This window comes from Meleagris gallopavo, chromosome 7, assembly GCF_000146605.3.
Source record: "Meleagris gallopavo isolate NT-WF06-2002-E0010 breed Aviagen turkey brand Nicholas breeding stock chromosome 7, Turkey_5.1, whole genome shotgun sequence".
NCBI lineage: Eukaryota > Metazoa > Chordata > Aves > Galliformes > Phasianidae > Meleagris > Meleagris gallopavo.
The window spans coordinates 9,463,107-9,474,783 of NC_015017.2; the positions used below are offsets into that span (position 1 = coordinate 9,463,107).

Here is an 11,677-nt window from a genome sequence, read left to right on the forward strand (position 1 = left end):
GAAACGCCCCGAGGGGTAGCGCTGCAGCTGCTACGTTGTTACCGCGATTTGCTTACGAGCTAGTGCCGTTAGCACGCCCATTACTTTCTCTCTTCTTCAATCCTCGTACAGTTATTAGCGCTAACAGTTATCGGGGTCATCGACGCGAATGAGAGCCATCCCTCATCCCCGTTTCCACTTCAATTATCCTGGCTATCTGAAAGCAGCTTGGTGCGATCAGCTCTACACCTCGCGTTACTCATCTATTTACCGCGTCTTAGACCATCACGGGGACCTTCCTGAGCTGACTCCCGTAGGAAAAAGCGGTTACAAAAACATAAAAGGAATGAAAACTTAAGGCACGCACCGTCATATCCGAGGACCAGTGCCGCAAAACACTGCAGAACAGCCCAACAGAATCGTGGCAATGCTGATGAAAAGAAACACGGGCACGCACAGACTTACAGCTCCGTGCCTCGGGTCCTAACAAACCTCCCGCTTTGCTCTCTTTGCTCAGTCTTAGGAGAGCAAAATCTTGCCACAAGCACAGAGCATAGCAGTCGCAACTGGCCTAAGCTACAGCTGTTTTCTTTATCAGATGGCTACCGACCTACGGGCAACTAAACAGGCTGTTTCACAAACTGTTTCTTTAGAATAACCAGGTGGCAACTACATTCATTTATGTCAAAACGCGAAGGTCGTTCTCTATAGCCTGCAGTGTAATCTCAAAGCCGCGGGCTTGAAATCCTTTCCCTATGGAAGGCACAGCATTGTTGTCTGGGGCTTCAGTAGTAGGAAGGAATTTGCTTTTCAGCTCCTCTGTACGATGGGAGACAACTGCTCCAGATACCTGCGTACTCGACTGCATTCCAAAGTAGGTCAAACGATGAAAGTCGTTAACATACTTCCATCTATCTGAAGCTTTTACACTTTCCATGTATTATGCACATACCGGTGCTTACAGCACCATTTGCACATATTTCGAGTGCAAATGATCAGTGCCATTGAAGAGTCTCGCACAAATTTCCTGATTTAGGAGTACTGCTCTGATGTACCACTGCAATAAATCCCTTTAGATTAAAGTCTCAGATGGAATGATCGTTTGAAGGCCAGTTGTGACTTGGTCATTCACAGACACATCCGTCTCTTCAGCGATACCCTCACTTGGCATGGACAACACAACACCTATTTTACTGCCCAAAACAAGACGAAAAGAGAAAAAGTAAGTGAAATGCCAAGAATTTCAGAACATTTTTCATTATTTGTGCTTTGTTTTTGCTTATCTTGACATTTTTATGATGACGAGAGAGGATGAAAGCCGTTAGCTAATGAATTATTCTCAGTGGATCTGCGAGCTGTAAGAGCCAAATTGGCAGACAAATTGCTGTTTCTTTTGTCTTCATGGGTGCTTGGACATCTACACGCACAATGCTGCTAAGGACTGGGCTAACTTTCAGAGCCACGTGCAGTGGAAATGGGTAGCTAACCGTCATCAGGCTCCGAAAATGGAGAAAAACAGCCAGCTGCTCTGCAGAAACACATGCTTTTTCCCCTCTTCCTTACCCTCTTGCCTTTTGTCTTTTTCCTTCCTTGGATTCATTTCCTTTCTCCTTTGCTAAACAGTTAACACAAAAGAAAATAATGTAACAGAAGCTCTAGGAAAATAACTTTGGCCAAGTGGGGGCTCCTACTCTGTTCCCTAGGACTGCAAAACCCTTCTGAAAGAAAAGTGTGAAGGCACAACGAATGGTGGCACGCTCCTGGCTCAGAAATATCAGTAGAAAGCTAAGTTCAATGCATCTGAGGCAGAGCTCTTATTGGATGAAAGTTACAAAAGCTATTTTACTCTCACCCACAGAGAAGGATTTAAAATAGCTAAAGTTGTACAAGAGCGCTACAGCTTTCAACAAATACTTGTGCTATTCATTCTTGAAAATGGTTCCACCAGAGAAAAAACAATTTTTATTCACTCCCCAAAATGACTCAGTAAGAGAACTGTCAAACGTTACAAACTCCACAAATCTTTTACCATAAAAATAATTTAGACATCTGCAATTTCTAACTGCTGCCCATTCAATTCTGCACAAAATGAGAATCTACAACATACTTTTGAATGCATACTCTATAAAAAGAGATTTTCAGCTGCTCTAATTTCAGTGACATAACAAAAGAGGACATAATTCAAATGAGTCTTTAGATGACAATATTAAAAACCAAGATGCATGCTGCCTGACTGTATTACTTCATTCCTGAAAAAAATATTTATGGGACAGGTACTGAAAAAGCAAAACCTAACTTTTCAGCAAACATCAAATAAATAAAACTATCTACCAGTACTTGCCATCTCCTTTCTCTTCCTGTTGACTCTCACTTGGAGCAAAGGATGAATTGATGGATCATTATCAAAGTTCATCATCTTGCACTGTGATCTGCAGCAGAGAGCACAAAGAACAAGATCCTTAGAGTGAGTAGCATTCCAGTGCAATAGTTAGAAGCATTTGAAGACCAGAAATCATGTTAAGTAAAGATTTTGCATTTTCCCACTCATTCACCTATGTGAAAGACAATGGGCCAAACTGAATACACAAAATAAAAGTTTTATTGTTGAGACCATTAAAAAGACAAGCGAAAAAAAGGCTTAAAGGATCAAGTGGAAGAACACTGACATGGGATGGAAATGTAGTGCTGCACAAGACTTCTTGGCAGATTACTGTGCAGCAGGTGAAAGCATTAATTGAAAAATCACCCTAGATGCCAAAACCTGCAGAATGTATTCTCAGCTTGTCCTGCCGCCTTTGTGCTGCACAAAAGACAATGAGAGCACAAACCATCTGCAGTCCCCAGTGGGGGATTTTGGTGGTATAAAGGCGTCCCTGAGTGACAGAGGAGTCACACAGCCCATGGGAGGCCACACAGCCCTGCAATCGCAGCAGTGAGAGGGGGAGGCCTCAGCACAGAAAAGCATGACTGGATCCGCTGCCCCAGCTGCGTGCAGCTGGTCCACAGGCCCTCGGGGCTGCTACCATCTGGTGCCAGTACAGGCACACATCCAGCCAGGGAGTTGAGGGGCTTCATGGCAGCTCTGCACCCTTCTGTGCATGGAGCAAATGGGGCCATCTGGGCTCATCTGGTCACAGCACTAATCGACAGACCCTAATCTGGCAAAACAGCCCTGGGGAACAGCTCTGAGCACTTACCTGAGCTGCCCCTCTGGTATTGGGCCCAGAGTTATATTAGTATATAAAACGAACACACGGCCAACTTGGAATTTAGAAAAATTTAAGCCATTAATGAGTAGTATATTAATTACAAATATTAAAGCAATCTCCTACCAGTAATGTTGCATTAAATTATGGAAACAATTCTTAGGTACAGAAATGAAATTTGCTGCAGTTCCTAATACTCCCAGATCCTGAGACAGATCACAGAGTTGTGGTAAAGTGATGATGATAAAAGTAATTGTGAGTTTCTGTTGGTACGTGCAGAGATTTAATTTTACAGCTGTACCTTTGGGCAAGTAATATATAATTAGATCCACAAACACTGCATCTAAAGTCATACCAAAATGTCACTTGTAAAACACTTTCAAGATCTTGCTATTTGACGTATAAACGTGCCTGCCAAATCTGCAGAGAAAGCCTGCAGTACTGGTAGGCTGTTCTGACGTAGTATGTTACAGTACCAATGGATCATGCTTTGGTAAAATGAGGATGCATCCATAACAAAAGGAAATGAACACTTTGTTCTTTCGTAATATTCTCACTGAAGGAAGTAAAAGGAGTCTGTGGGGAAACAGTCCAACAACATGCTGAGAAATCAGATGATAGAAAGATTGTATCGATAGGAAGAACATATCGAGATACTAGCGAGGCTGAAAAGGGGATCCCAGAACTGTTCAGGAGCCCTGGAGAATTTAACAATTCATATGGACAGTAGCCAAACAATAGCAGAACAACTTCTGATTTTCTCTTGAGCAGGAAAGGCTCAAGCAGGTGGCAGAGAGCTGCCACAGCACTGGTTACACCATGTGCCCCCCTTCACATCAGCCTACACCTCTCCAGACAAATAATGATTACTTGAATTACGCACTTGGCCACTAATTTGACTAGAATCCTTAAACAACCTCTTCAGGAGTTTTATCTTTTCCAACAACAGAGATAGAAGGTAGGTGCGTTTAGTAAGGAAATAAATCAGAAATTAAGTAGGCAAGCAATGAATTTTCTTTAAATGGCTTAAGAAAGCCGTCTTTTCATGGGCAACCAAGCAACAGATTACCCGAGTGACATCAATTCCTTCCATGTCCTACGTAGGTTTGAATGTGAGATTAGCAGAGCTGGAAAATGCCCCTGCAGCTGAGGCAGAAATACCACATACACATCTGATCGTAAGTGGAAGCTTCTCTTCAGGAGATACCCATACTTCATTGGATAACATGAATATACGCCTCGCTAACAGGCAGGATATCCACAAAGCCCTAACAGCCACAAACATCATTTCACTCCCCATTAAGATTGAAACCCAAAGGAAGAGTTTGTATTTTGATACTTTCACCTTCCTATACTGCAAGGTATTACACAACTCCAAGTTTAATTTTTGCCTGGCATTTTTTCCTTGGCATTACAGGGAAAGATAGCGGAAGCAAACCATTAGATCACAGCAATGGCAACATACATTCCATGAGAATGTAATCTAACATATTCTATTTTTCTAATATACTAGATGCTGCATGACCACTTTGAAATCATTAGCCATTCCTAATATACACTCATTTTATTTAGACACTGCCGCTCCACTGTGTGAACCAGCACTTTTTTCCATAACTAGCTCAAAAACAGTCCCAGGAATAGAGGCATGTAGGTGTACCACTTTCTTACTGACTTTACATAAAACGTTATACAAATTCCTCTGCTCTATGGTAGAAAGATTTAACTAAACAAAACTGAAATTCTTACCCTGGTTTCCAACACTAGTTGCATATATTACCAAAAAAAAAAATCCCAAAAACCTAAGCCAACCAAAAATTATATTCCTGAGACTTACAGGTTCTGAATACCTAGATCAGGGGAAGTTGTAATGCACTGAGCAGTTCAACCAATGACAAGTGACCTCAGCCATACAACACATAGAAATAAATACTCCAAACTGAAGTCATAGTGAGGAGAATTGATGTGCCACGAAGAGCCTGTGCATTATGCGTACACTTAAATTCAAACACAAACGTAACTGTTTAGCTGTAGAGGAACAAATTAAATCATGTGCTTCAAGTTAAGCCAAACAACTACACTGCATACCAGTGAAAAACAATCTCACTGCATTAAAACTGCTTGGGAGAACAGAGTGATGACACACGGATAGGAAATGACAGCAGCAAAGAATGTGTAGGGAAAGCAACAACATTAGAAATTTTCTCACTGACAAAGAACAACAAGCAAATATTTGGTTTTACAGAGTAAATAAATACAAAGTACAGAACATAGGAAGTAAGGATCAAGTAAGAACTTCAGAGCATTCAACAGCCCACTGCGCTGCTGAGTTTTATGCCCAAATCACCATCTGCCTGCAGAGCCACTAGAAAACAAGTGGTAGTGCATACTTTTGAAAATGCTCAATATGCTCACCTGCACAAGAGTTTATACTGGAAACTAGTGCTGAGGCCTTGCAGGTGGCTTGGGAGAGCAGAGTGAACAAGGAGGAGGAGAACTCTTGAGACAAACATTCCAAATGCAGACAGGAAGAAACTGTTCTGAGTAAGAGCAGTCCAGAGTGTCTGCACCAACTCCATGAAAAGCACAACGTGGGAATAAATGGAGAAAATAAATCTCTACAGTTATTTACAGCTTTAAATACTCTGAAGCACAAATGACTAGGATATCTGAAGCACACGTTGAACAGATCAAAGTCACTTGTATCCTGGCATATTTGGGTCAGGAATACCTGTCAGGCTCTGGCTGAGCTCAGGTCACTGAATAGACAACCACCTAAACCCCACACAAGATGTGGGGCTGATACATGATTCAGAGCAGGAATCCAAGCTAGAGCATGGCAAAAATTTGAGGAGTATCCATAGCTCATGTAATTGTCTCAGTTGCTTTCATAAGCAGCATTACTAAGCAGAGGGAGGCAGCACACTATTCTACATTTCCAGTTGGTCTTGCCTACTTTGCTTGTCATCATAGTGATGCTTTCTGTCTGTGACGTTCTACTGTAGAATTCCCAGGATTTATCATTCCCACTCCATCAACACCCCTCTGTTGTCAGCTGTTTGGGGTTTTTTGCTTGATGAATGCAAGCCTTAGTTATGTGTTTTACTACAACAGCTGTTTTACCAGGCAACCTTAGAGAAATGAATTGTTACCTCCTGTTTGCTGGCAAGTCAGTCTGAATACGTTGTGCAGTGTGGAACCAGAGATCTTTAAAGCCATGTTGCATAGAGTGATATCCCAAAGAATAACTCTGCCATGGCAGAGTGCAGTCTACAAGTGCAAAAATACACCTAATTTAAGGACTCCATTCCAGGGGACAAAGATGACATTATTTGGCCATAGATAATGGAGAATTTTGTTCACATGGTCTATCTATGCAAGTGTCCTGGATGTCATAGGACAGAACACTGCAAAGTGTGTATTCTGCAAAGCAAGCATTACTAGTTGTTGTGTTTTTTTGTTTTCTGATGATAGAGAAAGGATTGCAAATCAGATTTGAATAGCTAACTTAGTACTAAGTTAATATATCTTATTAAGGATGAGTAGAATTTATTTCTTACTGCAGGAGTTGAAAGTATCAAGAAAAAAAAAAAAGAATGAAAAATACATAGTGAAGCCTCAACAACTCATTTGTCGTACTTTACCACATCATTATCAAAGGTGTCTGCATAACATCAGTAAAGTACGGCACTATTGGAGAAAACATCACCACCACATAATAATCTTATGAATAATGAATGCTAGTGAGGCGTCAAGCTACTACTTTCATATGATGTTATAGCATGACTTCAAGAGAGACAGGTAGGTGCTCATAAATGTAAAGAAACAAAAATACACCCCAAAATAATCCAGTAATAAACCACTAAACTATCCTTATGACTACAACTTGACATTGGAGAATATCACAAGCAAATATTTATGAAACTTCTTAATTTGCCTAAAATTACACGCAACTTGGAGAAGACTGCTGAAGCCAGCACTCATTTCAAGTATTAGGCACATTTGTTTCTGAGAAGCACTGGGTGAGACACCAACAAAAAGTGGCAGCAAAAGAAATATTGTTTCTCCCACAGTAAGCTCACTAATGTAAAGCTTAAAAACAAAGCAGAGGCACATTTGTGCCCAGACCTTTGAACTGCACCATATGGTTGAGGTTCAATTAAGCAAAGATTTATCAGTCCCTGATTGGAACACATCCAGGACTCGCTATTTCTCAAGTCTTTGAGCCAGAAGACTAGACAAGCAGAACACACAATTTTCTGGGTTCATAAAATATCACATACACTTTCAAATCCTCGAATCAAACGAGGATTATTTAATATATTCCCAGGTATGCACTTCTAAATCTTAGAATAAAAATAGAACGGTGATATGAAAGCTACAAAAGGCAGTTTGATATTACAGTTCTAGCCAAGGCAACGTCTCACCACCATCAAAAAGGTGAGGTCCTAACCCCTACCAATTCTCCTCGAGCATCTGCTTTGGCAGTTGCTTAATCATGCAGGAGAGATTGATTGATTTGCTAAAACACCAGAAAAAGAACCCAGCAAAAGCGTGCATTTTATTGCTGAGATGGCAAGTAAAGTGGGTTCCCCATGCAATGCTATAGGCACAAGACCTGATTGGGAAGAGACGGGAAGAGAAGGCAACAAGGCATCTTCTGTTTGGAAGCACAAAGCTGTTACTCTGATGTGTAACCTAAACGTGACCATTTTCTGCTCCCTGGACACCCTGCTTCTGCTTTTATTCACATGTTTTGTGAGTTCATTTGCATCACACAGAAGTGCAACCCTAAATTCACAAACAACAGAGAAGCCCATGACTTCAGATCTACAAATGCCAAGAATGGACTAAAAAGTAAAACCTTCAGAATAAATTAGACAAGAGTTTTACCCAGATTAATATTGGACATATAGAGTATGCAATGGTGTGACAGCATAGGAAGAAACATAACTTCTTCATTCATGACTTTATGATTACATATATTTCAGTCATTTGATACCAGACCTAAACCCAGAATCAGTATTACAATGAAGTAGGTCATGACTTTTTCCCCTTCAGATAGAAATGTCACAAGAACATGGTTACAATTAAAATCCTAAAACAGGATTTAGCAGTAATGAAGCCAGTCTAACACAAAGCTTTTACGTGAAACTGTAAATGCTTCTTTTAAATTCTGTGCAATGCTCTGTGGTCAAAGACTGCTTTTATAGACAGATGGCAGTGTTTGTTTTTGTTGTTGTTGTTTATTATAAAATGCATTTGATCACGTCTATTCATTCCACCAGAAAAAAAATGAAAACAATTTGTAATATTTTAATCCAGGAAGCTTAATTCTCTTGCACTCATCATCTCAGTGTAGCAACAGATTTCATGCCACTGCTGCTACAAAAGGATTAATCCATCTCTGTTGATATTGTGTACTGGAAAAAATACTCTAATTGAAGGGTTTGATCAGGGGCTGTCAGAAGGGTTTTATTTGTTGTTCCATTTCACAACTTTCATCGTTGCAATTTCACACACACTGGAATACAGCTTCTTTTACAGTAACACTACAAAATATTTCTGCAGCGCTGCTTTTCCATGTTCCCAGTTAGCTGAACTCCACAGAATAGCAAATAATTTCCAGCATAGCAAGTATAACGTGGGAATGAGGATAATACTTGAAACAAATCCAAACCATCAGTTTAGAGCAAAATGTCTGTTTACAGCATCTACGTTTTCAGTTTACAGAGTAATACTGGGGCACTGCAAATGATGGTCATTCCACCTTGAGACCCTTCTCATTGTGTTCCATTAAATTCTGATTAGAGGAGATTTCTTGTTTTGACAGATAAATGCAAACTTACCATAACAGAAGGGCACAGCAAAAACCTGCCTGCTGCTCTGGTATCAACCTTTTTATCATTATTATTTTACACATAAGTATATATAGTTCAGTATATTACTTCAATTACTTCAATAAAAACAGCCTTTCTACACCCTGATAAGACTGCATAGGAAGCTGCTAGGCAGATTCTCAGACAGGTACATATCAAGGGACAGTATTATATGATCTACTTGGAGTTCATCACAAAACAAAACCAATGCTGGAAACCAAGAATTCTGTTGTCAGACTCTCAAGCAGTGTACACTGATATCAAACATTTGACATCTGGGCACCAAGCTCTACTTCACTGTTCCACAGCACAAAAACACGTTCTTTCTAGAAACTATTTGCACTGCTTATGTTCAGAGCTTTTCTAGTTTTTTCCAATTTGCTGGGGTGGATAAGAAGGAATACAGAGAGGTTATATACTAACCTTTTTTAAAATCCAAGAACCAGACACTACTTGAGAAAGAAAATCTATGGAAAAATGTATTAATATTTTCACAAGACAAGTGAAAAACACTTTGCATTTAGGCAATACTCTACTAAATTAAAATGGTACTATGTATACCATTTTATTTAAAATATTCATTAGAAAAACTACAATAACTCCTGACTTTGCACATCAAAAGTCAATAACAGCTGCTAAATCACAAAATTAAAAAATGTATTTCTGCAATATTTTATTTTGCTTTTTGGAACTGAAACTCCTTACAGACAATGAGGCCATCATCTCTTGTTTTGGGTACCACAAGGATCTAATGCCATAGATTTACCAATATATGAACCAGTGAACCATAGCTAAATCTTTTCTGAGAGAGAGTTTCAGGACATCAGGGCAAGCAACCACAATGCTACCTCTGCCCACAAATTCTATAAGGAATAGTGATGTCCTTCAAAACAACACTGCGAGAATACAGCATATATCACTGCCTGTATTGATCATGCCCATACAGATTAAAATCTGTGTTCACTGCATCCTACAGTCCATCACTTATTTAAAAATATTCCCACTCTGATCTTCTTACATTTCTGACACTGCCTTGTTGAATGCACCTGCACATTTCAAAATGTCCAACGCAGATAAAAGAAGAGGCTACGATTCCCAGATTGCCAGCTTATCTTCCATATAATGTTAGAATTCTATTCTGACTGGAAATCTTTTACAGTCAACAATAATCAAGTGAAATGGAGGTATCACTTAACAAGGACTAGAATTCTATGCTACCACATGAAATACTGGCAAGTGATTCAAGGCAGGCATTCCAACCTTGATCATAAAATTAACAGCAAGGACGTTTTCCTTCTGCTTTCTAGTTTGGCATAAGATAGTTTAAATTTTTCTCCTGTAAATCAAACTCATTTAACAGCAGTATTCTGTTTTCATCTGTATCAACAAAAAGCCTGTGTGCAGGTGTTTCCATAAACACCCAGTTAGCTCAATTACAAACTTCTGTTTGGAAAGATTACGCAAGAGCTTTGGGTGGTGTGAGCACAAAGCTGTACCCTCAGCAAGCACCTCTAGAAAGCAACCCATGCACACGGATCTTGCTTTCACTCATATAAAAATGGTTATTTCTCATTCTTTCATAAGTCATTTTCTTGTCTTTTTGAGTTTCTGAACCCAGGGTTCTTACTCTGACACTCCAGGAGCAAAAAGAGAAAGTCCCGTGATTTTCAGTTTTATCTTTCCCACCATGTGGAAATTGGAAGTGGAACAGCAAAGTTTTCTGGGAGCTGTAGTACATTCCTTCTTTTCTGAGACTCCCAGTGCACTATGTGATGTCTTAATGTGGAATACTGATAACAAAAATCATAAAACTACAGTATCTCTCCAATTACTACAAATATAATCATTTTAGTAATAAGAATGGAAGAGAAGCACAATTCTGGGAATTATGTTCCCAAAGACTTTCCCTCTTGTTAACTGATGAATGCCATTTAAAAAAAAAAAAAAAAAAAAAAGATACTTCAAATCTTACTTTGCAAAAAGGAAGCATAAAGGGATCACAAAAGGCCAGTGTGAGAGCTGCCAATATCAAGGATGAAGTTCTGCACAAATAACAGTGCATGCATTTGCCCAGCTGTCTGTCCTTTCACTATATTCAAAATTAAAATGTTGCCCACGAGGGAGCATAAGTTGTTAGTCAAAATGTTATGTGCACTATGCCTTTGTTTCCTAAGCATCCCCTACGTCATTTTCTGACGGGATTCTACTGTGCTGCTGTTTCCATTCTCAAGCAGAAGTCTTCCTTCCAGTAACAAACTGAAAGCAATATGAAGGTGACCCAGCCACATCCCTGTCATGTCAGCGTATGGGCCTTTGAGACTCCTGTAATTCAGTTTAGGGTATCTGCTGGATATGTCACTGGCATTAAAACAAGGGGCAAGCCTTTACACAGACTTCAATTCTATATCATAAAAAGCATCTAAGCAGGATTTAGAACTTTCGACTTGCAAATTTAAAAATAAAAAAAAACATATGACAAAGAGCACTGATATTGGCTTCATTTGTGATACTACAATTCTGCAATATCGTATTTTCAGGCAGGTAACCAAAGGCCACCTTTCTTCCTAAAGGTATAGAAGGTTGTAATATGGAAAACCATTAAAAAATTTTTTTGTT

At 39.6% G+C, this 11,677-nt stretch overlaps 1 long non-coding RNA gene across 1 annotated transcript in view; it reads right to left on the reverse strand.

The window, feature by feature from the left end:
- Positions 1–552: 552 nt before the first annotated feature.
- Positions 553–11,677, reverse strand: part of LOC116216804 — a 19,524-nt gene continuing 8,399 nt past the window's right edge. Inside the window, exons 2-3 of the long non-coding RNA XR_004160292.1 lie at positions 2,311–2,408; positions 553–1,172 (exon numbers count right to left, since the gene is read on the reverse strand). This is a non-coding gene — a long non-coding RNA (uncharacterized LOC116216804). The remainder of the gene's footprint in view (positions 1,173–2,310; positions 2,409–11,677) is intronic.